The following is a 23,525-nucleotide window of genomic DNA, read 5'->3' as shown; positions in this document are numbered from 1 at the left end:
TTTTCGCTGATCCCTTCAGCAGCTTCCTGGCGTAGACTGCCTTCTGCCCATCCGACCACATGCACGTATCAGCGACTTCCTCGAACGACTCGAACCATCGTTCGACATTTTCACCTCTGTTGCCACTAAACGACTCTAATGCATCTTCGACGTCTCTAAAACTCAGCGTCGAACCAACACATGCCCTTCGACAACATTCGTCACGGTCCTGATACACCCTTCGCGTATCTCTCTTGTATTCTCTTGCGTTTTTCTTGCCATCTTCATCCTCACTTTCGTCGTCGCTTTCTTCTTCCGACGATATGTCATTACCATCCATGGCCGCTCGTAGCCGTGCGCGTAACTCTACTTTTCTTCCCGTCGTTTTTAAACCCAAACTAGCGAGGCGCTCCTTCAACTCCTTCGTATTCATTTTCTCAACATCCTCATCTTCGTTGCAATCACGCTCAGCTCTCTGTACATTTTCTAAATCTCGTTGACCGGTTAGCTCTTCACCGCCCGTCGATCCCTTACGATACGATTGTCCAGCCCTACACGCCCGATTCAGCCTTGCAATCAGCACTGACCTCGCACCCGATATAGGGAGGTTCATTCGCGCGAGCTTATTCCTCAGCTCCTCCAGCGTCGAACCCTCTTCACCCGACAACCGTTCGTCCCCGACGTTGGCCATTTTTCACACAACACAAACTTAAACAGTCAACGATATCGTCTTTTACCGCACCGCGTACCGGTAAATTCACAACTAGCTCGAATAGCTCTGTTAAACCGTTTCGTTTTCTGTCTTGTCCAATCCCGGCTGAGCCCCCAAAAATATGTAATATCGTGATGTAATATGTTTACAAAACGTGGACAATAGAGATGTTAATCAGACAGAAGAGACGATTGTGGCTTAACTTGAACTATTCATACCAAACGTACAGAACACAGCGCAATCCACACTCTCTCGGCAACGCCACTCGCAACCTCCGTCTCCGCTCAACTCGCACTCAGCTCCTCCGCTCGCACTCTCGTTCTCGACTCACACTCTGTTTCTCGACTGACGCTCTGTTTTTCGACTAACACACTGTTTCTCGACTAACTGTTGTCGCATTCTGTTGTCCTTTTCCTAGGCCCACCGCACACGTGTTCCGCAGACGCTCGTGGCCAGGGTCACGTAGGTCTTTTCCACGAAACTATGCACTTGAAAAGACCGATGACACATTGATGGGCCCGACGGCGCCTCGGCTCTCGCGACATTGTTCATAGTTCGCCCGATATTTCCCAGGCCTTTCGTCCACGATACTACATATATATATATATGTGCACATTCTACATTACTCAAATTAGTAATCTAAGATACATACTTAAAACTAGCCTACATTCCGGTAAAGAGTTATAAAATAAGAACTACATTACGAAACATGCATGTCTATATATAAATATATATGTCGGAGATGAAAGAACACCAGAGTCTGTAATTGAACAATTGTAGTTATTCAATCCGATTGTAATTGTTCGAGAGTTGTGATAATGAGCTTGGGCTCGAGGCGACAGTCAGTCGCCGAACGTAGCCGCGGTCACGGGATGAACGCTTTGCCTAGCAAAGGTATGGAGTAATTCTATAGCTCTCCTTAAAGGAAATATTCGTGGCGACACGCGACAGTAATCATTCCAACGGTTTCTGTCCCGTGGCTCGCCACACGCAGACCCTATTCTTCGAGTAAGATGATTGCCAGATGTCGATGCGTCTCCGCAGTACATGTTCGGCTAGCCCGAGGGCCCGTTATAAATCTTAATGTTTAGTTAACTAAGTCCTTCAAACAGACAAACAGTCTTTGTCCCAACTACGGGAAGATAGGGGAGACATATTTTTCAACGAGCGGCGTCTCCCACTAGCAACTTTCCCTCGAAGGCGGCTAGCATCTTTTTCTAACCACCGATATGGAGATTGACCAATTAGCAGCAACGTCAATTTCCCTTACTTTCTGAACGAAAGCTTTTCTCGACGAATCCGATGATCTCGTATCCTTAGACACACCCTATTATAGTTTTCCTCTGTGGCATCATCGGGACGGGAAAGGCATTCTCGTTCGCGATCTCACTGATGAAAGGAGTAACCCTTTACGACCAGTGAATATCACGCATCCGACTTAGATTTTGTGAGTACGTTCATCTATCATCCCGCCGACCGCGGATTCGTTATTGAACCTAGGATCATTGTCATTAGTTTCTCGAGTGCCTAACTACCACGGTTACTTGTCCGGCTCTATAATAATCGTATTTGCACTAGTCAATGTCTTCTCTATTGCATAACGACAACGTGTAACCCAAACGATGATTCGTTTCACGCCCCTAACCCTAATTCTTATGTGCGCTCCGACATCAGAAGTGGGATCAGTGCCGATTATAACAGTGCAAGAGCTTACGACCATCGTGCGCGAGTTAATTCCGTCGCTAGTGCAAAAATCGATTGTGGAACCTAACAATTTTTCGACTCCGCTGCATGGTGCGCAGCTACCAATCTGATTATGGAGGAAGATCCTTTACAAAGCAGTGCCCTGAATATAATTTCAATACCGAGTGTCGAATCGACTTCTACGTAGTTGAGGCGTTAACTGGTAGATCAAGCCATCCGGGTGAGTCGTTTCCATTTTACCCCGATTTCGGAGCCGAGTGTTCGCTAATTAAAGAATCCGTAGTCTTGAGAATCTCTGGCAAAAGAACGATTGATATAGTAGTAATGCGAGGAATAAGAAATATTGGTACTAAACGTATCGCTCAAATCTTGTCCATTGCAGGTGTCGGTGGTTAGAGATAAACTTTTCATGTTCTCGCTGATAGTTATTTAACAATACGATATCGCGATTGCTCGTTAAATTTTAAGCCAAGATTTTGACGTAATATCACATGTGTAAAACAAAAATAATTAATGCCTGTAATAAAACCGCTGAAAGCGAGATCGATGTTAATGAAGTTGACAATGAGGTACGTGGTAGTGATAAAAATCGATTAATCTTTCTTTTCGAAAATTCAGAGATTCATCCGTTACGAGTTCCCTACGTACTCGTACAAAAAAAAAATACAGGCCAGGTAGAAGTACAATTAATTTATCCTAACATCGCTGTACAAGGAGTCCTAATAGACTTCGCGAGCGCAGAATAGTACGTGATAGAACAAGCGACTTAATTACAGCCAAAAATCATAAAGCCTAGTAATTCACCGTCCGCGAGCCCTGTGTTACTCGTGAAGACGAACAATGGTTCAGATAGATGATAGGTAGATTTTCGAGAACTAAATAAATATACGGTCGCGGATCGGTATCCTTTACCCCTCACTGCGGATCAAGTCGCGAGATTGCAAAAGCGAGATATTTTATTATTCTGGACATGGCCGGTGGGTTTCTCCAAATCCCTATTCATCCTAATTCTAGGAAGTATACAGCATTGATTACCCTCGATGAACAATTTGGATGATAAGTTGTTGTTTTCTTCGAATTCTTTTGTGCCTTTGTTCGATCCGTTCGATGTCCTTTATTTGCATAACATAAGTGCGTGCGCGTTTAATGTTTCTTCCGGAAGTCATCTTCGGGACGACGATACTATGCTGACCCTGTCGAAAATGGGGATTCTTATACTTTCGGACAACCCTAATAATTGTGCAGCTCATACGTGTCTAAATATTCTAATATTTATGTTCTTCCTTGCTACAATTTTGTAGACCATCAAAGCGTTTACTACGGAAATCCTCAGGAGACGTCGCGAATACGTATGAGTTACGGTCCGGCACCCTCCATCATAAAATACAGAGAAAAGGTAGAACTCTCTGCTTGCCCATCATTCCAAGAGGGCTTAGGTGGTCCGTTATTAACCATGTGCAACAGTCAATTATGCACTTAGGTTGGGATAAAACGCTTGAGAAACTGTGCGAGTGTTACTGGTTCGAAGGAATGGCGGAGTATGTTCGCGAATTCGTAGAGAACTGTCACGCTTGTCAAGTTTCGAAGGCCAGTTCAGGTAAAATACGAGCTGAATTACATCCTATACCTAAGACCAGCATACCTTGGCTTACAGTTCACGTGGACATAACGGGTAAACTAAGCGGTAAAAGTGGTTCGAAAGAATATGTCATTGTTTTGGTCTACGTCTTCACTAAATTCGCATATCTGCATCATACTCGTAAAGTAGATTTCCCTAGTACCGTTAAAGCACTTACGTACTATATTTTTATTCGGCAGTCCTTGCCGGACAATAGCGGATCAAGAGAGGTGTCCTAGCGGGTAAAGAATTCCAAGATTTCTGGCAAGGTGAACACTAAAACTCCTCTTGATCTCAATCGGTGCGAGTAGGGCCAACGGTCCGGTAGAGCGTATTACGGGTACGTTGAAAATTATGTTCACGATCATAGAAACGACCGGGCGATCGTGGCTAGACGCGGTTGGCAAAATACGGCTGGCTTTAAATTGCACCACCAACCGCGTGACTAAATCGAGTCCATTGGAACTATTAATTGGTGGAACAGCAAAGACCTTACGACTCGTTGATACCCGATAATATCGAAGAAAAAGAAGTAGATATCTCTAATGTAAGACAGCGGGCAATAGAGGATATAGAAATTGGTGCTAGGTACAATAAAGGTGGAGTTGACAAAACTAAAGCTAAGGTAGTTAGGTTTAACCTTGGTGATTTTGTATTATGCAAAAACGAGGAAAGAAACCAGACGAAGTTAGATCCGAAATTCAGAGGTCCATTCGAGATAGCAAAGATTTTGGAAGAAGATAGATATACTTTAAAAACCTTAAACGGCAAACAATCATATAAGGACAGACATGACAGACTGAGAAAGATGCTAGAAAGTTGCGCCCCTGCTGAGATGGACGTCTGCGGTGATGATAACGATGGTGATAATAACGATGCAAGTGCACTGACCTCAGAGGATCATTAACACCACGTTGTGGTCGTAGTGTATACCCACAGTGACGTTTTGCGTATCTGCAATATATCCACTGTGATGTCTCATACATCTGTAATATACCCACAGTGACGTTTTGCGTATCTGCAATATATCCACTGTGATGTCTCATACATCTGTAATATACCCACAGTGACGTTTTGCGTATCTGCAATATACCCACTGTGATGTCTCATACATCTGTGATATACCCACAGTGACGTTTTGCGTATCTGCAATATATCCACTGTGATGTCTCATACATCTGTAATATACCCACAGTGACGTTTTGCGTATCTGCAATATATCCACTGTGATGTCTCATACATCTGTAATATACCCACAGTGACGTTTGCGTATCTGCAATATATCCACTGTGATGTTTCATGTATCTGTAATATATCCACAGTGACGTTTTGCGTATCTGCAATATATCCACTGTGATGTCTCATACATCTGTAATATACCCACAGTGACGTTTGCGTATCTGCAATATATCCACTGTGATGTTTCATGTATCTGTAATATACCCACAGTGACGTTTTGCGTATCTGCAATATATCCACTGTGATGTCTCATACATCTGTAATATACCCACAGTGACGTTTTGCGTGTCTGCAATATATCCACTGTGATGTTTCATACATCTGCAATATACCCACAGTGATACACCCATCGTAGCAATATGATCCAACCAACTGGGATTCATCAGTGTACGAAATCGAACATGATCTGTCGTGTCATTACGGTCTGGCGACTCACAGAACGCAACTAGCACTTTGAATACAAATTATAACGCTACAAATTCTTGTTCTCTTTTAGTTTTGCGTTGTCAAGCCTCCGAACGAAATTTTGTTATTGCACTGGACCCTTGACTTACTTGGACATTTAGTTAAATCGTAAATAATGTCAGTTGCATCCAATCAAATGTAAGAAAGCACGATATTTTAGTTACACACGAGGACGTGTGATAGTCAGGATGGCCGTGTCGGAGATGAAAGAACACCAGAGTCTGTAATTGAACAACTGTAGTTATTCAATCCGATTGTAATTGTTCGAGAGTTGTGATAATGAGCTTGGGCTCGAGGCGACAGTCAGTCGCCGAACGTAGCCGCGGTCACGGGATGAACGCTTTGCCTAGCAAAGGTATGGAGTAATTCTATAGCTCTCCTTAAAGGAAATATTCGTGGCGACACGCGACAGTAAACATTCCAACGGTTTCTGTCCCGTGGCTCGCCACACGCAGACCCTATTCTTCGAGTAAGATGATTGCCAGATGTCGATGCGTCTCCGCAGTACATGTTCGGCTAGCCCGAGGGCCCGTTATAAATCTTAAGGTTTAGTTAACTAAGTCCTTCAAACAGACAAACAGTCTTTGTCCCAACTACGGGAAGATAGGGGAGACATATTTTTCAACGAGCGGCGTCTCCCACTAGCAACTTTCCCTCGAAGGCGGCTAGCATCTTTTTCTAACCACCGATATGGAGATTGACCAATTAGCAGCAACGTCAATTTCCCTTACTTTCTGAACGAAAGCTTTTCTCGACGAATCCGATGATCTCGTATCCTTAGACACACCCTATTATAGTTTTCCTCTGTGGCATCATCGGGACGGGAAAGGCATTCTCGTTCGCGATCTCACTGATGAAAGGAGTAACCCTTTACGACCAGTGAATATCACGCATCCGACTTAGATTTTGTGAGTACGTTCATCTATCATCCCGCCGACCGCGGATTCGTTATTGAACCTAGGATCATTGTCATTAGTTTCTCAAGTGCCTAACTACCACGGTTACTTGTCCGGCTCTATAATAATCGTATTTGCACTAGTCAATGTCTTCTCTATTGCATAACGACAACGTGTAACCCAAACGAAGATTCGTTTCACGCCCCTAACCCTAATTCTAATGTGCGCTCCGACATATAAATAATCTATATTCTAAACTAAACCACTACTAATAATCTACAAAAGAAATAGAACACACAACGCAACACTTGGGACTAAGTGACAACCTGTCGATAGGCCAAACGCTCAAAATAATTAACACCGCAACTACTTGAGGAATTGCGTACTGAAATTCTACCACCAAACACAAATATGTAAAAACACATTAAACACACAATAATTTGGAAACAAAACCTTCAATACTATGTTGTCACAATACAAGATATATATGTATATATGAAATCAGATAATTGACACATGTAATATCGTGATGTAATATGTTTACAAAAAGTGGACAATAGAGATGTTAATCAGACAGAAGAGACGATTGTGGCTTAACTTGAACTATTCATACCAAACGTACAGAACACAGCGCAATCCACACTCTCTCGGCAACGCCACTCGCAACCTCCGTCTCCGCTCAACTCGCACTCGGCTTCTCGACTCGCACTCTGTTTCTCGACTCACTGTAGTCGCATTCCATTGCCCTTTTCCTAGGCCCACCGCACACGTGTTCTGCAGACGCTCGTGGCCAGGGTCACGTAGGTCTTTTCCACGAAACTATGCACTTGAAAAGACCGATGACACATTGATGGGCCCGACGGCGCCTCGGCTCTCGCGACACTGTTCATAGTTCGTCCGATATTGCCCAGGCCTTTCGTCCACGATACTACATTCGGCCATCCTGCAATAACATCTGCCCTCAGATGTTGTCTTCTATCTCGCTGTCATCAGATGCGTCATCTTCGGCGTTCAGGACCCACGGCTTCATGAAGTCTGCAGTCGTCGAGGTGTGCGCGGGCCCCTCATGCTCCCCCACTTTCTCCACAGTGTAGCGGTCATTTCGCATGGCTCGCGCGACCCGGTACGGGCCTAAAAATCTGCCCCCGAGTTTTAACCCTGCGCCGAACTGCGTTCTCTTTATGGCGACAAGGTCCCCCCTTTGATACTGCTTCGCGCTCTTTCTTCTTCTATTGTAACTTCGACGATTCTCCTCTTGAGTTGCGGCGATCTTCCTCTTCGCGTCCTCACGTAGCTCGCGACGTTGTTCTTCAAACCTCGCGGCCCACTCTTCGCCGATCAGCTTTCTAATCTTCGCCTCTTCCCTGACTTGCATTTCGACCCCAACCAATAGCTGGAAAGGAGTCTTCCCTGTGCTTCTGTTTACGGTGGAGTTTAGGTGTTTCTGAACCTGGTCGACATGCTGCCCGTTCCTCCTCGGCGCCAGTCTTCGCGGTCTTCGCGCTACCGGTTTGTCGCTTTTCAGAACTATCTTTGCTGTTATTCCGACGTCTCTCTTCTTCTCCGGCCTATACCCTTTAATAATATCCCGAATGGCTTCGCGGTAATGAGGTTCTCGTACATGCGACAAGTCGATCTCGTCGGATTGTTCTATCGCGTTTACTCTCAGTACATCCGGCGCGTCCTCGTGACCGTCGGTCTGATCGTCGAGTCGTAAAAATGTCACCTCGCCCCGTTTGACTCGCAACTCTACCTGGTCTAAAAAGTCGGTACCTAAGAGTAGACTGTGTCTTGTCATTACCTTATTCGAGACAACATGCAGAGTGACAGTAAAGTCGCACCCGTCGACCGTCATTACCCTTGTGAACTCGCCCCAGGTACTATTGCCAGCGGAACCAAAACCATCAAACTTAAGTTTGCAGTTTCCCAGAGGTGGTGATCCTAACCTCACATACTCATCCGCTCGTATGAACGTAAGGTTACTACCTGTATCCACTAATGCCACAAACCTACAATCATCTATCGCCACTTCCTTCACATACTTCCCCTTTTCGGATCTTGACACTACGCAAGTCTCTTTCGGTTGTGCCGTACACCTCGCTGCAATATGTCCAAATCCGCTGCTCTTGAAACACCTAACACCTTCTCCCCTCTCCGGACACTTAACACTTAGATGATCCTCGCTACCGCAAATGAAGCATCTTCTTTTCTTCATTGCATCTACAGATTGACTGGGCTTCCCGTTCTTCTGGGTTTTAGCCGACTTCACAATCGACTTTGCTCTGCGACTCTTCTGCTCTTCGTACATTACTAACCTCTTCCTCAACTCTTTGATTGACGTAGCGCCGTACAATACAGCCTTATTGTTCTCGTCGTCTATTATTCCATCCACTATGTATTCCACCTTTGCTTCCTCCTCCATGTCCACATGGCTGGCTATTTCGAGCATACGGTACATGTAAGCCAAACATGCTTCATCACTCTCCTTTTTTGTTTCTTCAAGTTTCTGATGAACTTGCCTACTGTTGACTTTCCTCGAAAATTCTTTCACTAGCCCCCTCTTCAACTCATGCCAAGTCCTGGCATGACACTCGAAGCTCGCAAATATTTTCGCTGATCCCTTCAGCAGCTTCCTTGCGTAGACTGCCTTCTGCCCATCCGACCACATGCACGTATCAGCGACTTCCTCGAACGACTCGAACCATCGCTCGACATTTTCACCTCTGTTGCCGCTAAACGACTCTAATGCATCTTCGACGTCTCTAAAACTCAGCGTCGAACCAACACATGCCCTTCGACAACATTCGTCACGGTCCTGATACACCCTTCGCGTATCTCTCTTGTATTCTCTTGCATTTTTCTTGTCATCTTCATCCTCACTTTCGTCGTCGCTTTCTTCTTCCGACGATATGTCATTACCATCCATGGCCGCTCGTAGCCGTGCGCGTAATTCCACTTTTCTTCCCGTCGTTTTTAAACCCAAACTAGCGAGGCGCTCCTTCAACTCCTTCGTATTCATTTTCTCAACATCCTCACCTTCGTTGCAATCACGCTCAGCTCTCTGTACATTTTCTAAATCTCGTTGACCGGTTAGCTCTTCACCGCCCGTCGATCCCTTACGATACGATTGTCCAGCCCTACACGCCCGATTCAGCCTTGCAATCAGCACTGACCTCGCACCCGATATAGGGAGGTTCATTCGCGCGATCTTATTCCTCAGCTCCTCCAGCGTCGAACCCTCTTCACCCGACAATCGTTCGTCCCCGACGTTGGACATTTTTCACACAACACAAACTTAAACAGTCAACGATATCGTCTTTTACCGCACCGCGTACCGGTAAATTCACAACTAGCTCGAATAGCTCTGTTAAACCGTTCCGTTTTCTGTCTTGTCCAATCCCGGACGAGCCCCCAAAAATATGTAATATCGTGATCTAATATGTTTACAAAAAGTGGACAATAGAGATGTTAATCAGACAGAAGAGACGATTGTGGCTTAACTTGAACTATTCATACCAAACGTACAGAACACAGCGCAATCCACACTCTCTCGGCAACGCCACTCGCAACCTCCGTCTCCGCTCAACTCGCACTCGGCTTCTCGACTCGCACTCTGTTTCTCGACTCACTGTTGTCGCATTCCATTGCCCTTTTCCTAGGCCCACCGCACACGTGTTCTGCAGACGCTCGTGGCCAGGGTCACGTAGGTCTTTTCCACGAAACTATGCACTTGAAAAGACCGATGACACATTGATGGGCCCGACGGCGCCTCGGCTCTCGCGACACTGTTCATAGTTCGTCCGATATTGCCCAGGCCTTTCGTCCACGATACTACACACATAACCTCAAATACACAACATTACATCGCTAAAGAATCTAAATGAAAATCACATTACCAGAAATATATACATATATACGTGTGCGTGTGCGTGTTCTATCTTATTAAATGAAGTTAATATAAAATAAATAATTAACATTTCATTTCGTATGAATACTACATTGCCAGAAGAAATATGTATATGTATACATATATGTCGGGTTTACATTAGAATTAGGGTTAGGGGCGTGAAACGAATCTCCGTTTGGGTTACACGTTGTCGTTATGCAATAGAGAAGACATTGACTAGTGCAAATACGATTATTATAGAACCGGACAAGTAAGCGTGGTAGTTAGGTACTCGAGAAACTAATGATAATGACCCTAGGTTCAATAACGAATCCGCGGTCGGCGGGATGATAGATGAACGTACTCACAAAATCTAAGTCGGATGCGTGATATTCACTGGTCGTAAAGGGTTACTCCTTTCATCAGTGAGATCGCGAACGAGAATGCCTTTCCCGTCCCGATGATGCCACGGAGGAAAACTATAATGGGGTGTATCTAAGGACACGAGATCATCGGATTCGTCGAGAAAAGCCTTCGTTCAGAAAGTAAGGGAAATTGGCGTTGCTGCTAATTGGTCAATCTCCATATCGGTGGTTAGAACAGGATGCTAGCCGCCCTCAAGGGAAAGTTGCTAGTGGGAGACGCCGCTCGTTGAAAAATATGTCTCCCCTATCTTCCCGTAGTTGGGACAAAGACTGTTTGTCTGTTTGAAAGACTTTAGTTAACTAAACCTTAAGATTTATAACGGGCCCTCGGGCTAGCCAAACATGTACTGCGGAGACGCATCGACATCTGGCAATCATCTTACTCGAAGAATAGGGTCTGCACGTGGCGAGCCACGGGACAGAAACCGTTGGAATGTTTACTGTCGCGTGTCGCCGCGAATATTTCTTTTAAGGAGAGCTATAGAATTACTCCATACCTTTGTTAGGCAAAGCGTTCATCCCGTGACCGCGGCTACGTTCGGCGACTGACTGTCGCCTCGAGCCCAAGCTCATTATCACAATTCTCGAACAATTACAATCGGGTTGAATAACTACAATTGTTCAATTACAGCTATAGTAGACTCTAGGTTACAATGTTGCGGGATTATCCAAAATTCCAAAGGCTCCGGTGTTCTTTCATCTCCGACATATATATATATTTTTACATTTGTAGTTGCGCACATATTTTATTAAAGAAAAGTGTTAACAATATGTTTTCATGATTTATTTCTCGCGCCTGACTTCCATTAATCCTTAATATTCTTGTTGCCGTGACGCGTGTAAATCTAACATGGCTGCTCATAAATGTCATCAGCAAAGTTATAGTAACGGGTCTTTAAATTTTGTTTAATATCGAAGTAATTGTCTGCCGCTCGTTTTCCTTATTCTACCGCAATTAAACATTTACTTATTAATATTGCTTTAAAGTATTGTTCGTGTGAATATACGCATATATATATTTTATGTTGTGTGTTTGTAATTCTTCGATTGCGTTATTTATTGTTTTGAGTAGTTTATTTTATAGAGTATTCGATAATATAAAACATACGCGCACACATGCATATATATATATATACGTATTCATATGCATATTTTCTTGGCGGTGTAGTATTCATACGAAATGAAATGTCGATTATTTATTTATCCTTTACCGGAATGTAGGCTAGTTTTAAGTATGTATCTTAGATTATCGGTTTGATAGAATTCGCACACATATATGTAGTATCGTGGACGAAAGGCCTGGGCAATATCGGACGAACTATGAACAGTGTCGCGAGAGCCGAGGCGCCGTCGGGCCCATCAATGTGTCATCGGTCTTTTCAAGTGCATAGTTTCGTGGAAAAGACCTACGTGACCCTGGCCACGAGCGTCTGCAGAACACGTGTGCGGTGGGCCTAGGAAAAGGGCAATAGAATGCGACAACAGTTAGTCGAGAAACAGAGTGTGCGAGTCGAGAAGCCGAGTGCGAGTTGAGCGGAGACAGAGTTTGCGAGTGGCGTTGCCGAGAGAGTGTGGATTGCGCTGTGTTCTGTACGTTTGGTATGAATAGCTCAAGTTAAGCCACAATCGTCTTATCTGTCTGATTAACATCTCTATTGTCCACGTTTTGTAAACATATTACATCACGATATTACATATATATATTTCTGACAACGTAACCTTCATTTCTCTAATAATACGATATTGTATGTTTTATGTATTCGTTAAACTATTAGTTTTCGACATCATGTATACTTATATTTTATAATTTGATAATTTTGTTGTTGGAATACAACGATATCAGTCGCATGCGGATAGAGTGTTTGATCGTACAGATTCTTCCATTCGTTGCCCAGCGCCATCCCCACTAGCGTACGTTCGTTAGATGTACCGCGGCGGCTGGCGCGTGCATGCTCTTCCGAGAACTCGGCGGAAGAAACGTAAGGATATGGATGGAACATTGGGCACGTCGGTGTAGCGCCTTGACAGCGTAGTGCTTTGTATCGAGAAGCTGCTAGAAGGTTCCGTGGCACGTGACGTTACACAGACATCTACTCAGGTCACACTCATTACAGAGAGTGGGGGTTCAAAATCTTTACAAGCGCCACAGGTCACTAAGGCAGTTAGTCTGTGAATAACTAGCCAACTGTCTGCATTCCAGAACGCACATTTATAACTCTCGAAATAATTGTTTAATAAATATCACATTATATTATTTCAACATAAACATTGTGTCTTTCACAGAATATTAATCCTAATTCCAAGATTAAATTCTAACACTTTTACAAACAAACCATCCATTTTAAAATCGTATTTAGCGTTGATGAAATTTTAATTACTCGCCGTGAAAACGTCGCGATTGTTCTCGACACCCCTCTTTGCCGGGACAAGAAACGATACAATCAAGAATTCCTTCGTATACGGAAAAGAGGGTCATACGCGCACGCCATAGCTGTACATTTCTACGTCTTCCCTTTTTTACCGACGACTCACGTAATTGTTGCGTTCTAACGTTCTAAAATTGGACCAATCAACGATCCTTTAATTACTCGTCACGGAGACTTGGCAATTGTCTTCGACACGTGCCTTTGCCAGGACAAAAATTATTCCATCAGAAATTCCAGATTCTAAGGATAAGAAGGACACGCGTAAGAACGTCGTTTCCGTCATCCTGGTAACTAATTACTGATTCTACCTTGTTCGTTAATTGCACGATTTCTCGAGATTCTCGAGAAAAAAAGAAGAAGAAAAAAAGGAACAAGAAGTAAAGGAAAACGATTCATACGCATACTACATAAAACTGATCGAATCATTTGAAAAATCCAAGCTGGCTCGAGGGGATTTTTTATCGAGAACGCCGGTGTAGTATCAACGTAGCGTCGCAGTAACGCAACGTTCAGCCATGCGACAGAAAAATGTATCACCATGAACACGAGCTTCTTTGCGTTTATCGACGAGATTCGTCTGACTGGCATTGAAGATGATCGATGCAACTCAATTACGGACCGAAGATACCTTCGCTTATTATTACTACTCTTGCTTGTTATTACTTCTTACTTCGTAGCAAACGTTTCCTGATTTTGTTTCGCAATTATCAAGTTACCATCGCAGTACGGTGTGCGATGGATAAAAATAGAAATAGTCGCTGTTCGATTTTGATCTCATTACGCCGATATGATATCGTCAGCGCGTAAGTAAGTAATATTATAATTGTAAACAATAATCGTCCGCGGAAGCAATAGAGGATTGGTAAAATGGGAGGATTAGTAAAATCGTTAGCACATCAAAGTCTAATCACTTGAAAATTAGCTCGTTCACTGTACGTTCTTGTTTGTTAGCTCTTGTTAAATAGCGTTTGTTACGACTTAAATATGAAGAATTTGAGCAAAGATACGTGCAATTTTAATTTCTAATTAGAAAATTTCTTCCCCCCTTCAAAGAGCAATTTGAAAAATATCGTTCAAACCACCTTACATTAATTTTGATCGTTCTGTGTCAAGAAGGTATCGTATCACAAAGTTACATGCTATGTAACTTTCGTTACAAACTGCTACATTCGATGTTCATTATTTTTTTAGTTGGATCTTTAGTTAAAATTAAAGTTACACGAAAAGTCTGTTCTTCGCCGAATGTCAGCGCAATATCTGAAGACACGGAAGGGGAGATAAATGATTTCTGCATGACGCTCACGATAAAGTGGTAGGATTTATTTACTTAAGCAACACTTCTCACACTGATGTGTGGTGATAAACAAAAAAGCAAATATTCAAAATGTTTCGAGTCAGGGAGATACCAACAAAAATTTTATAAACAGGCTTTTACTCGACAGATCTCCTGATGTCAAGCTGCAGAGAGACTGCACGTTATATGCGTCTTTTATCTTCGTCGCGAGTGCTCGCCCAAATGCCGTACTGCGATGACATGGCGAATTTTTTTCTCGTTTAACATGTTCAAGTCGGGAGGATTTCTACGATTCCTGCTTTCCGCTCAGGAGAAAAAAGAAAAAGGTGGAAACAATTTTCTCGCTTGATTTTTATTTCACAAATATTAATTCGTTATTGTTGAGAAGTATTGAAAAAAAAGTAAATAAATGATGTTGATACGTGCATCGATTTCGCACTGAAACGTGTTAATTTGTCAGTACATATATATTTACTGCTGACGTTTATTTGTTTGTATATCTTCATAAATATAATTGAAATACAATATCACAAATTATTTACAAATGTCAATGATCGCGTGGGAAAAACAGAACGTTCGTGATAAAATTGTCACCTGGTAGACCAAATGTATATTCTAGAATTATGGACATTTTTATGAATATGGAATATTTAGCAAAGCGCGAAGATAAATGTTTATCAATGGCAGATAACGCGAGAATAATCCGGTAATAATATGTTAAGAGAGAACACAATACAATTATTGTTCGAGTGGAGTATTTCATTTTATAGTTTCCAGAAGATTGATTTTCTCGGACAGGTGTTCGCGTTCGAATAAAAAATCCAGCAAATGGAGGTCGAAAATAGTATTTCTTACGCCATGGTGGTTGCTAACGATGTTCTGGTGTTCTATCGTTCATATCTTTAATTCATGTTTATAACGCTATAAACACTGATCGTTTATATGATAATATCCTAGAAACTGAAACGGAATTATCTTTCTAAGAGACGTAGTTCCTTCCGTCGATTTTATTTATAAATTAGTAATACTGACTAATCAATATTATGGGAAATATTGCGATTGATTTAAGAACAATATAAGAGAATTGTAGTTTGTATAACATAGGCCATGAAAAACAACAGGATATTATGAAACTTGTCTTTAAGGGAGGAAAGTTTCACTTTGTTAAAATGCCATTCTTCAAAGTATGATTTTACTCGACGAATGAAAGAATAATGGTAAATTAGATAATATAGATTTAGAATAATTGAATAAAAGCTGTGTGGCATTTTATATTCTCCAAATAAACGAGAACAGAATTATAAAATAGAAAGGAATAAAAAGAATAGAGAGTCGGATCCAGGAAAAGTACTACAAATAAAATTAGGGTAGAGAAGTATCAAAATTAATGCAAGAGTGTATTAAAATTTTATCAAAGTAGGATATATTTTCCCCAAAGGGAAGCAACATACCTCCGAGCGATTTGATTAAGAAGCTACTAACCAAAGTTCCCTCAACGAAAAGGTGGTGAACATCAAAGGAAAAGTTGGCAAAAACATGATGGCAGTTTCCGGTAAAGCACAATCTCGCAAGATCATTTTTTCGTCACGCACTAGCCCTTTCGTCGAACCCATTAGACTCCCTGTGGCCATGGAGCTAAATGGAAGGTCGAATTATAGAAAAAAAGGTCTCGGTTCCTTGTCGGAAATCGAAGAAAAATATACTGTAACTCGATCGAAAAAAAAAGGAATGTACTTGCTAGAAAATACAAGAGACATGTTTAAAAGAAAATTGCAATTTTCAAATATTTTCCTTTATAAACTGTTGGTACTTTTTTACAGGATTGAAACGATCGATAGGGAAACTGTGTCAATTTGGTGCATAATTTATAAACGATAAAACGGAAGTATCAAGGATATATCGATTCAAGAACTCTGTCTCTCCCTATTATTTCTCTGACGTAGAGAGATGTCCTTAATTAAAATATTCCAAGTCGAACGATTCTGCGCATATTTATCATTTTTAACGTGCACGCTGCAATGACTTGAAAGGGGAGTTCTGAGCTCTGTTTGCTCTTAACGGTGTATTAATATTCGATTGAAATGAGAATCTAGAAACAAAGGGAGAGAATATTTTTATCGCAATAAATGTAACGATAAACGAAAGGACACGCGTGCATATGAGAGGAAAGAAAATGGATGAAAGCGTGCTTCAAAGAAACGATAAATCCCCTTGAAAACAAAGCCGATACGGATAAACTAAAAAGTTTTTTGAAAAATTCTATTAATGAAAAGGTCATAATGAATATATAAATATACATAAGTGGCAAGTGTATCCTCCAGTCAAATGATTATTAAAATTGTTAAAATTGTTAGAAATTGAAACAAAGTTCTTTAAAGCCATTATAATTACCAACTTACACGTAATTTATATTTAAAAAATTAAAACTTCCAATATAATTAACTTGTTTCGACCTTTTGCCTTACATGATATTTTTCTTTTTTCTAAAAACATTCCACGGTCGGCGCATCAAACATAAAAAGAAGATTAAAAAGGAAACACCAAACAGATTTCAGAAAGGACGTAACCTAACATACAAACACTCACCACACTAAAGAAATAAATCAATCAAATTCGAAGATGGTATCCCACTGGTGGTAACCATCCACATGCTATATTGCTATATCACTAAACTATAATATTTTACCAAATGTCCTACTGGACAAATTGTAAGATATAAATAAATAAATAATAGAAAAAAAACATTCCGATTGTTCCATATTTAGATGATTGAACTATTTAACCATAAGCTATACACGCAATACTATATAGTTACTAAACAGTATAACTAAAGTGTAATTAAAGGAAGCATAGCTAGCAAAATGGCGTTAAATGAAAGTGGCCGTTAAAAAGCAAAAGATACAGAGCGCGAGATAAGTAAAACAACCTAAGGTTTATTACACATCTCGAAATGGAAAAAGTCTGTTGAAAAAATTGTTTAATCAGCTAGTTAAGTAAGAGTTAAGTAAGGAAGTTACTTAAGAAAATGATATACCTGCCAAGTAGGACCGAAGCGAAATTGAAGGACGATTAGATAACATTTAACCGTGTCTTTTCGTCGAACTCGTTCAAGATCGTTTACGCCGGTGAACTTGAACTTAAATGTGTATTCGTAAAAAGCGAATGGAACCAGGCAGCCAGGATGGCCTTGCTTGCGGTCGTTTCATCCATTCATGGGAGTCACTTCTCTCGTCTTTATATAAAGAAACGATCGTACAAATTGCTTTTCGGCTCTTACCTTGATATACAGTTAACCATCTCGCATCTAAACCTTCGAAATTGCACGTTTCTTCGCTCCATCCTGGAGAACACGACGTTGAAATAATTCTATGAAAATTTGTCAATATTTTTCGAGTCAAGGAAATCGCTAATATCTTGAAATTTAACAATTCAGAAAGACGAACAAAAAGAAGAAAATTATAAAGTTACTTCGAAAGAGGGAAAGTTACCATTTTTCTATTAATTTACAATTTCTCTCAAGTCACAGTATTTAGCGTGAGCTCGCGAACCAAAGAGAAATTGTAAATTATCGATTTACGAAAGTCAAGATATTTTATATTTCCCAAATAAGCAAACTCGATATCGTAAAATACTACGAACAAGGAAGATTGAAAAGAATGGAAAGATGTCGTAGAACCGATCGAATAATACTACGTGTAAATGAAGAACGAATGACCAAAAAACAGGAGAAAATATAGAAGCGGCGGGAGAAATCAGATGGATACGAAACTCGAAGGAAGAAGGACACGCTGAGAGGCAAATATTACGCACAGCTGTAAAAGCTGACACATATTATGCAAGCCAATCGGAATATCTGTTTCGTAGTGACGGTCATGTCTGTTTCAAAAGCGGACAATTCGATAACGACCAGCATAAACATTATCTCTAACATTAACGACAGATTACGAAACCGCAACATAGGAACTGAACGGTGTCCCTCGTATATTTCCTTCTTTTTGGCCATTCTAAAGGCTGCTACAGCTTCCAGTTTACTAATATGGTATTCTTCTGCATACGTCTATGCGTTTCTTTAAATATAGAAATCGAGCCTATCATCGTGTAGAGAAGGACATCAGGAAGTAGAACGAATGATTTATCGCGCTGATAATCACCGTCATCGTTACATTTTTGCTTGCTGTCTTTCTTTCTGATTTTTATTTTATTAGCAATCATGCGTAATACCACGATTTGCGTCACAAGAGAAGGGCGAATGACGAGATACAGAAATTTCTCAACCGATAAGCAAAGTAATTGCATTGTGCTTGATTTCCTGCAGATAATCCGAGATCTTGTTTGAAATTGGAACTCCAGACAATTTTAATACCGTTCTTTTATTCGTGCTTCAGGATAATGTTAACGCTGTATCGTTTGATCTTCTCCGATGCATTCTACTTCTCATTGTTCTTTTAATTCTTCTGATTTTACACGTCGTTCGTTTTTAATTTCTCCAACATTGTTCTCTCGTTAATCTTCAAGCATGAAATTACCCTTTTTTTAATAGATGTCTTTATAGTCTCATCCTCTTCGTTGATGCTGCATCTATTAATTCTTCGTTAGTTGGTCATATTATTCGTATAACTATATAGTTAGTTATTCGCGTTTAACTTTCTCAACATTGTTCTTTCAGCCATGTTCATAGCCACTAATTTTTCTATTTTTAGGCGTTAACCGGTTGAAATTTTGTTTTTTTCAAATTACAGTCAATTCTATTTACGCGCTGTTTCAAATTACTCCAGAAATAACATTTCAGTTCTTATAGCTGACTTATCTAAAATTCCTTAATTGCCGAGAAATGTAACGGAAAAGGTCTTACGTATTTTCGTTGCGTTATTCCAAGGCGTAACAAAAAATTGGAATTTTAAGTAGAAAACATTATCCATACCATTTATCCGTTTATACAAGAGTGTAAATGGCAGGTAATAACATTATTTTCCTCTAAAGTCAACTGGGAAAGAATGGTTGCTACTTAGGCTATAATTTATTAATAACATACTTTACGCTTACATACGTAAAGCAAATATCTTATTTTTCCTAGAAAGTTCAATTTTCCTTGTCATTAGCCAGAACTCTCTTGTAGTTTACACATGTGTGTTTATTTCTTTGCATGATGTCTGCATTAAGATTCTGATCTATGGAAACATCTATCCACGGAAGATTACCGAATGATGTCCATGTTTCGAAAATTTGTCGCAGATTTTTACACGTGAGTAATGTTTTATGAAATTAAATAATTTTAAATAATTTTTTTTTTAGTAAGCTTTATCTAGAATGTATTATTATCTACAAAAAAAAACAAATCAAGGAATTTGTCAGGATATCGTTTATATTAGGACTTTCTTGAATATTAAAAAAATTGTAAAATTTCTAATTGCATCGCGCTTTCTCGTAACAGAAAATAGCAGATACTTTACGATATGCTACTATTAATCTGTAACAAAAATTGGTCGGCGATATTATCGTGCGATATTATAGCGTGTCGCGTAACACGACGACGAAAAGAAGGATTTATGTTCAGAAATAACGGAAATGCGATAAAAAAAGAGATGAAGTATTTCGAAAATTTTTGTAGACATAAAAGATAGATAAATAACAGTGTTGCCTGAAAACATAAAGAAAATGGATAGATAATGGTGTTGCCAGAAAAATCGCTGAAAACTGAACATACCTAAAACTGACAATGAGTAAGTTCTGTGTGTTCAAGTTGAAACATCGAATTATTGAGAACACCTTTAATTTATACACGAACGAATGTTAATTTAATGTTGCTTTTTAAACCTAAAGTCAAGTCGATTCTGCTTTTCCAATAAAATTATGTCTCATATCACGCAATGAGAAAGCATAGCTTCATAGCTATCGGTAATTCGTGGTAATTGTAAAAAATTAATCTGAGAGTTCTAAATATTTAAATAATTTTATAATTGATATGTAAAATGATAGCTATTTCCTTTTAAAATTCTGATTCAACTAATAGTCAAAATTTCATTTTTCGTATTTACCGTGTTGATTATCGAACCCTCGACGCTATATGGTTGCTCTCATAAAACGTTAACACCTAAATTCGCTAACTCAGATGTCAAATAAAACGATTCGCTTTTATTAAACGCAAGTGCCTTAAAAATCTCAAGGTCCTCCGAATTGAACTCCACAATAGATCCAACCTTTCTACTCATTTCGACATTAATGGGCCTTGGTAAATAAAAATTCTGCCACAACTTGGGACGAAAGTTGGACTTTGAAACATTGGTTTGATAGTGGTGCAAGGTTTAGGAAGTTCCGCGTAACATCGATCATTGTAATTGACACTTATTGGACAAGAGAAAAATAGATATTTTCGTAAATAAACTAAACTCATAAAATGAGACACGCAAAGTAAAATCGAGTTCTCAAACACAAGGAATTCGTAAAAATATAAAACATTTTACAAAGTTATTATCTTTCTAATTGCTCATGAAAATGGACAATTAACAACTTCTAATCTATAGATAAAATATAACGATGCTAATAGAGCAACAATTTTCAAAATGCAACGATATCAATAAAATACAAATTTCCAAAATACGACTATGCAAGGATAAACGATGTTTACTAGAGTCTAGAAATAGTAAAGAATATAAATTTGAAGAATTTGATTTAAGAATTACAAATAAAATAAAATAAAATGAAATGACATAACAGGAAGAACGTAAAAATGACAAATAAATCGATAATTCGGCAAGGGAAAGTTCGTATCAAGGATAGTTGCGGTTTGCCAATGAAATTTTACCTGAATTTCTTTCATCGGTCGTACACACGGCTTATCTAGTCTCATGTTTTCGCCACTCTTCCATCTTCATTCGTTCTTCCATGAACCGGTTTCAAACTCGTCTTCGTGGCTTCTGGTAATCACTTGGCCGACCTTCTTCGGTCGCTGCTTGCCTGCGAGTTGCTCTTCGATTCGCTGGGAACCACGGACTTTCCCTGGGCGTCCATTGCTTTCAAGGTCATCAGCTTTCCGATGAATAAAACCGAATGTGACAGCACGCAAAAATCGTTTCGGCTCGTTGTGTCTAACCACGATCGATGGTTCGCCTGTAACGAAATTCCGGTTACAGGGATGGGAAAACCGAATCTTTCACGTCGTATCGAGTTTCAAGACAAAAGAATAGGAGTTTACTATGGGCGAGCTTCTATTACAAAATTCACAGCTTCTTGAATTTCGATCAAGCTCACTACTAGATCCAGAACTAGGACACCAGCTCTCGAATTTTGTTACGGAGCTTAGAACGTGAATTCATTGATTATTCGTCTCAGTTTGTTCGTAAATTCATGTTAGGTGTTTTCCATTGAAAATAGAAAAATTTAAAGGTACATGGAGAGAATGATTTATATTTAGCTTTAAAATTTCCTCGATTCCTTGGATTTCTTTGTTTACTTCTTCAATTCTTATTTACTTCTTCAATTCTTATTTTACTTCTTCAATTCTTATTTACTTCTTTAATTTCTTTCTTGTTTAAAACAGATCTACTAAACTGGATTTTTTGTTCTTGCTTAGCTAAATATTTAGAGCTAAACTTCTCAAAGAAAAAAAAAAAGAAGAAACGCGTATTTATCGTAAAAAGAAGAAGCTGCAAGTTCCAAGATAGATTACAGAAAATGTTACAATATCGTCACTCGCGTTTCTCTGCCTTTCGATGTACGGAGTTGATCAACGTATATCCAGAAATTCGTGTAATTTTTCGATCTTTTTCTTTTATATTCGTGACTTGTCGATCTTTTGAATTTTTGACTTTTATTTAATTCCTCGACTTTTCATTAACTTTTATGTAACGTCGACACATTTGCATACTTCCAACAGACATTTTTATTATCCAAAATGAAAGAACAATATGCAAAGGTACGTCACGACTTTACAATCGAAGAAATAAATTCGAATGAGCTTCGCTTATGGTATCGCCTTTTCCATTATACGATTGTTTGATTTTCTACTCTTTAAAAACGAACGCCGAATGGTATTTAAACATACGGAATACAAACACGTGTTACAAGCATGTTGCATTCATCCGTGGGAATGTAGTAACGCTTTACGCACTTCCAGATATCTTGCTTCCTTTATTCATAAATTAATTCACGCGGCCGAAGGCCGCCGCGTTTCAGAAGAAATCGATTCAAAATTGCAAAACTTATGTGCACGCGCTATCTTTCGCTCTTTTTCCACAGACGCATGCTGCTGTAGCTTCATCGTAGTCCTTTATTGTGTAGCGCTTAAGCTGTTACCACACATTATTCTCTCATTAATCTCAATGATATTGCTATCCCAAATTTGTCTTGCAATTCAATCTCGTCTTCGTATTCGTCTTTGCTTTGATCGATATTGACATTTGAGAAATGATCTCCAACACGTTAAAGACGAAACTACAATAAAATATATCACACATAGAGAATTATAATTAATTTGAAATTTTAATCTAAATTATAAACGAATAGGCCTACGCACAAAAACAGACTTACAAAAAAGTATTCGAATTTCTTTTACGAATACATTATCTGTACTATTGAAGATATTTTGAAATTTACAAGAACAATATTAAATACTGAATATTGAATTATGAAAATTATTCATATTAGATTATACTGTTGATAACGTTGATATAAGCTGTTTTTTTTTCTTAAAAATCATCGAGTTTCGCTCTTGCATTTATAAAAATCTTCGAAGAAAGAGATCCCGAAATAGAAATTAATACACATGATGAAATAATTTGCAGGAATGGCAAATTGTGCAATCGTCTACACGAAATAGTAATTTCGTGTTTTGCAGGCATAATTGCTTTCCAAACAGCTATTAGACAATAAAACTTTATCTTCC

At 39.8% G+C, this 23,525-nt stretch overlaps 1 long non-coding RNA gene across 1 annotated transcript; it reads left to right on the top strand.

The window, feature by feature from the left end:
- The first annotated feature begins 14,407 nt into the window (after positions 1–14,407).
- On the top strand, positions 14,408–15,075 carry LOC143302491 (uncharacterized). Its single transcript, XR_013058058.1, has 3 exons — positions 14,408–14,466; positions 14,542–14,662; positions 14,793–15,075. It is a non-coding gene; the product is annotated as an uncharacterized LOC143302491 (long non-coding RNA).
- Positions 15,076–23,525: the final 8,450 nt, after the last annotated feature.

The sequence above is a fragment of the Bombus vancouverensis genome, chromosome 3, assembly GCF_051014615.1.
Source record: "Bombus vancouverensis nearcticus chromosome 3, iyBomVanc1_principal, whole genome shotgun sequence".
In the NCBI taxonomy this organism is placed as follows: Eukaryota; Metazoa; Arthropoda; class Insecta; order Hymenoptera; family Apidae; genus Bombus; species Bombus vancouverensis.
The sequence above is the reverse complement of the archived record's forward strand: the minus strand, read 5'-3'. Positions and strand labels throughout refer to the sequence as shown.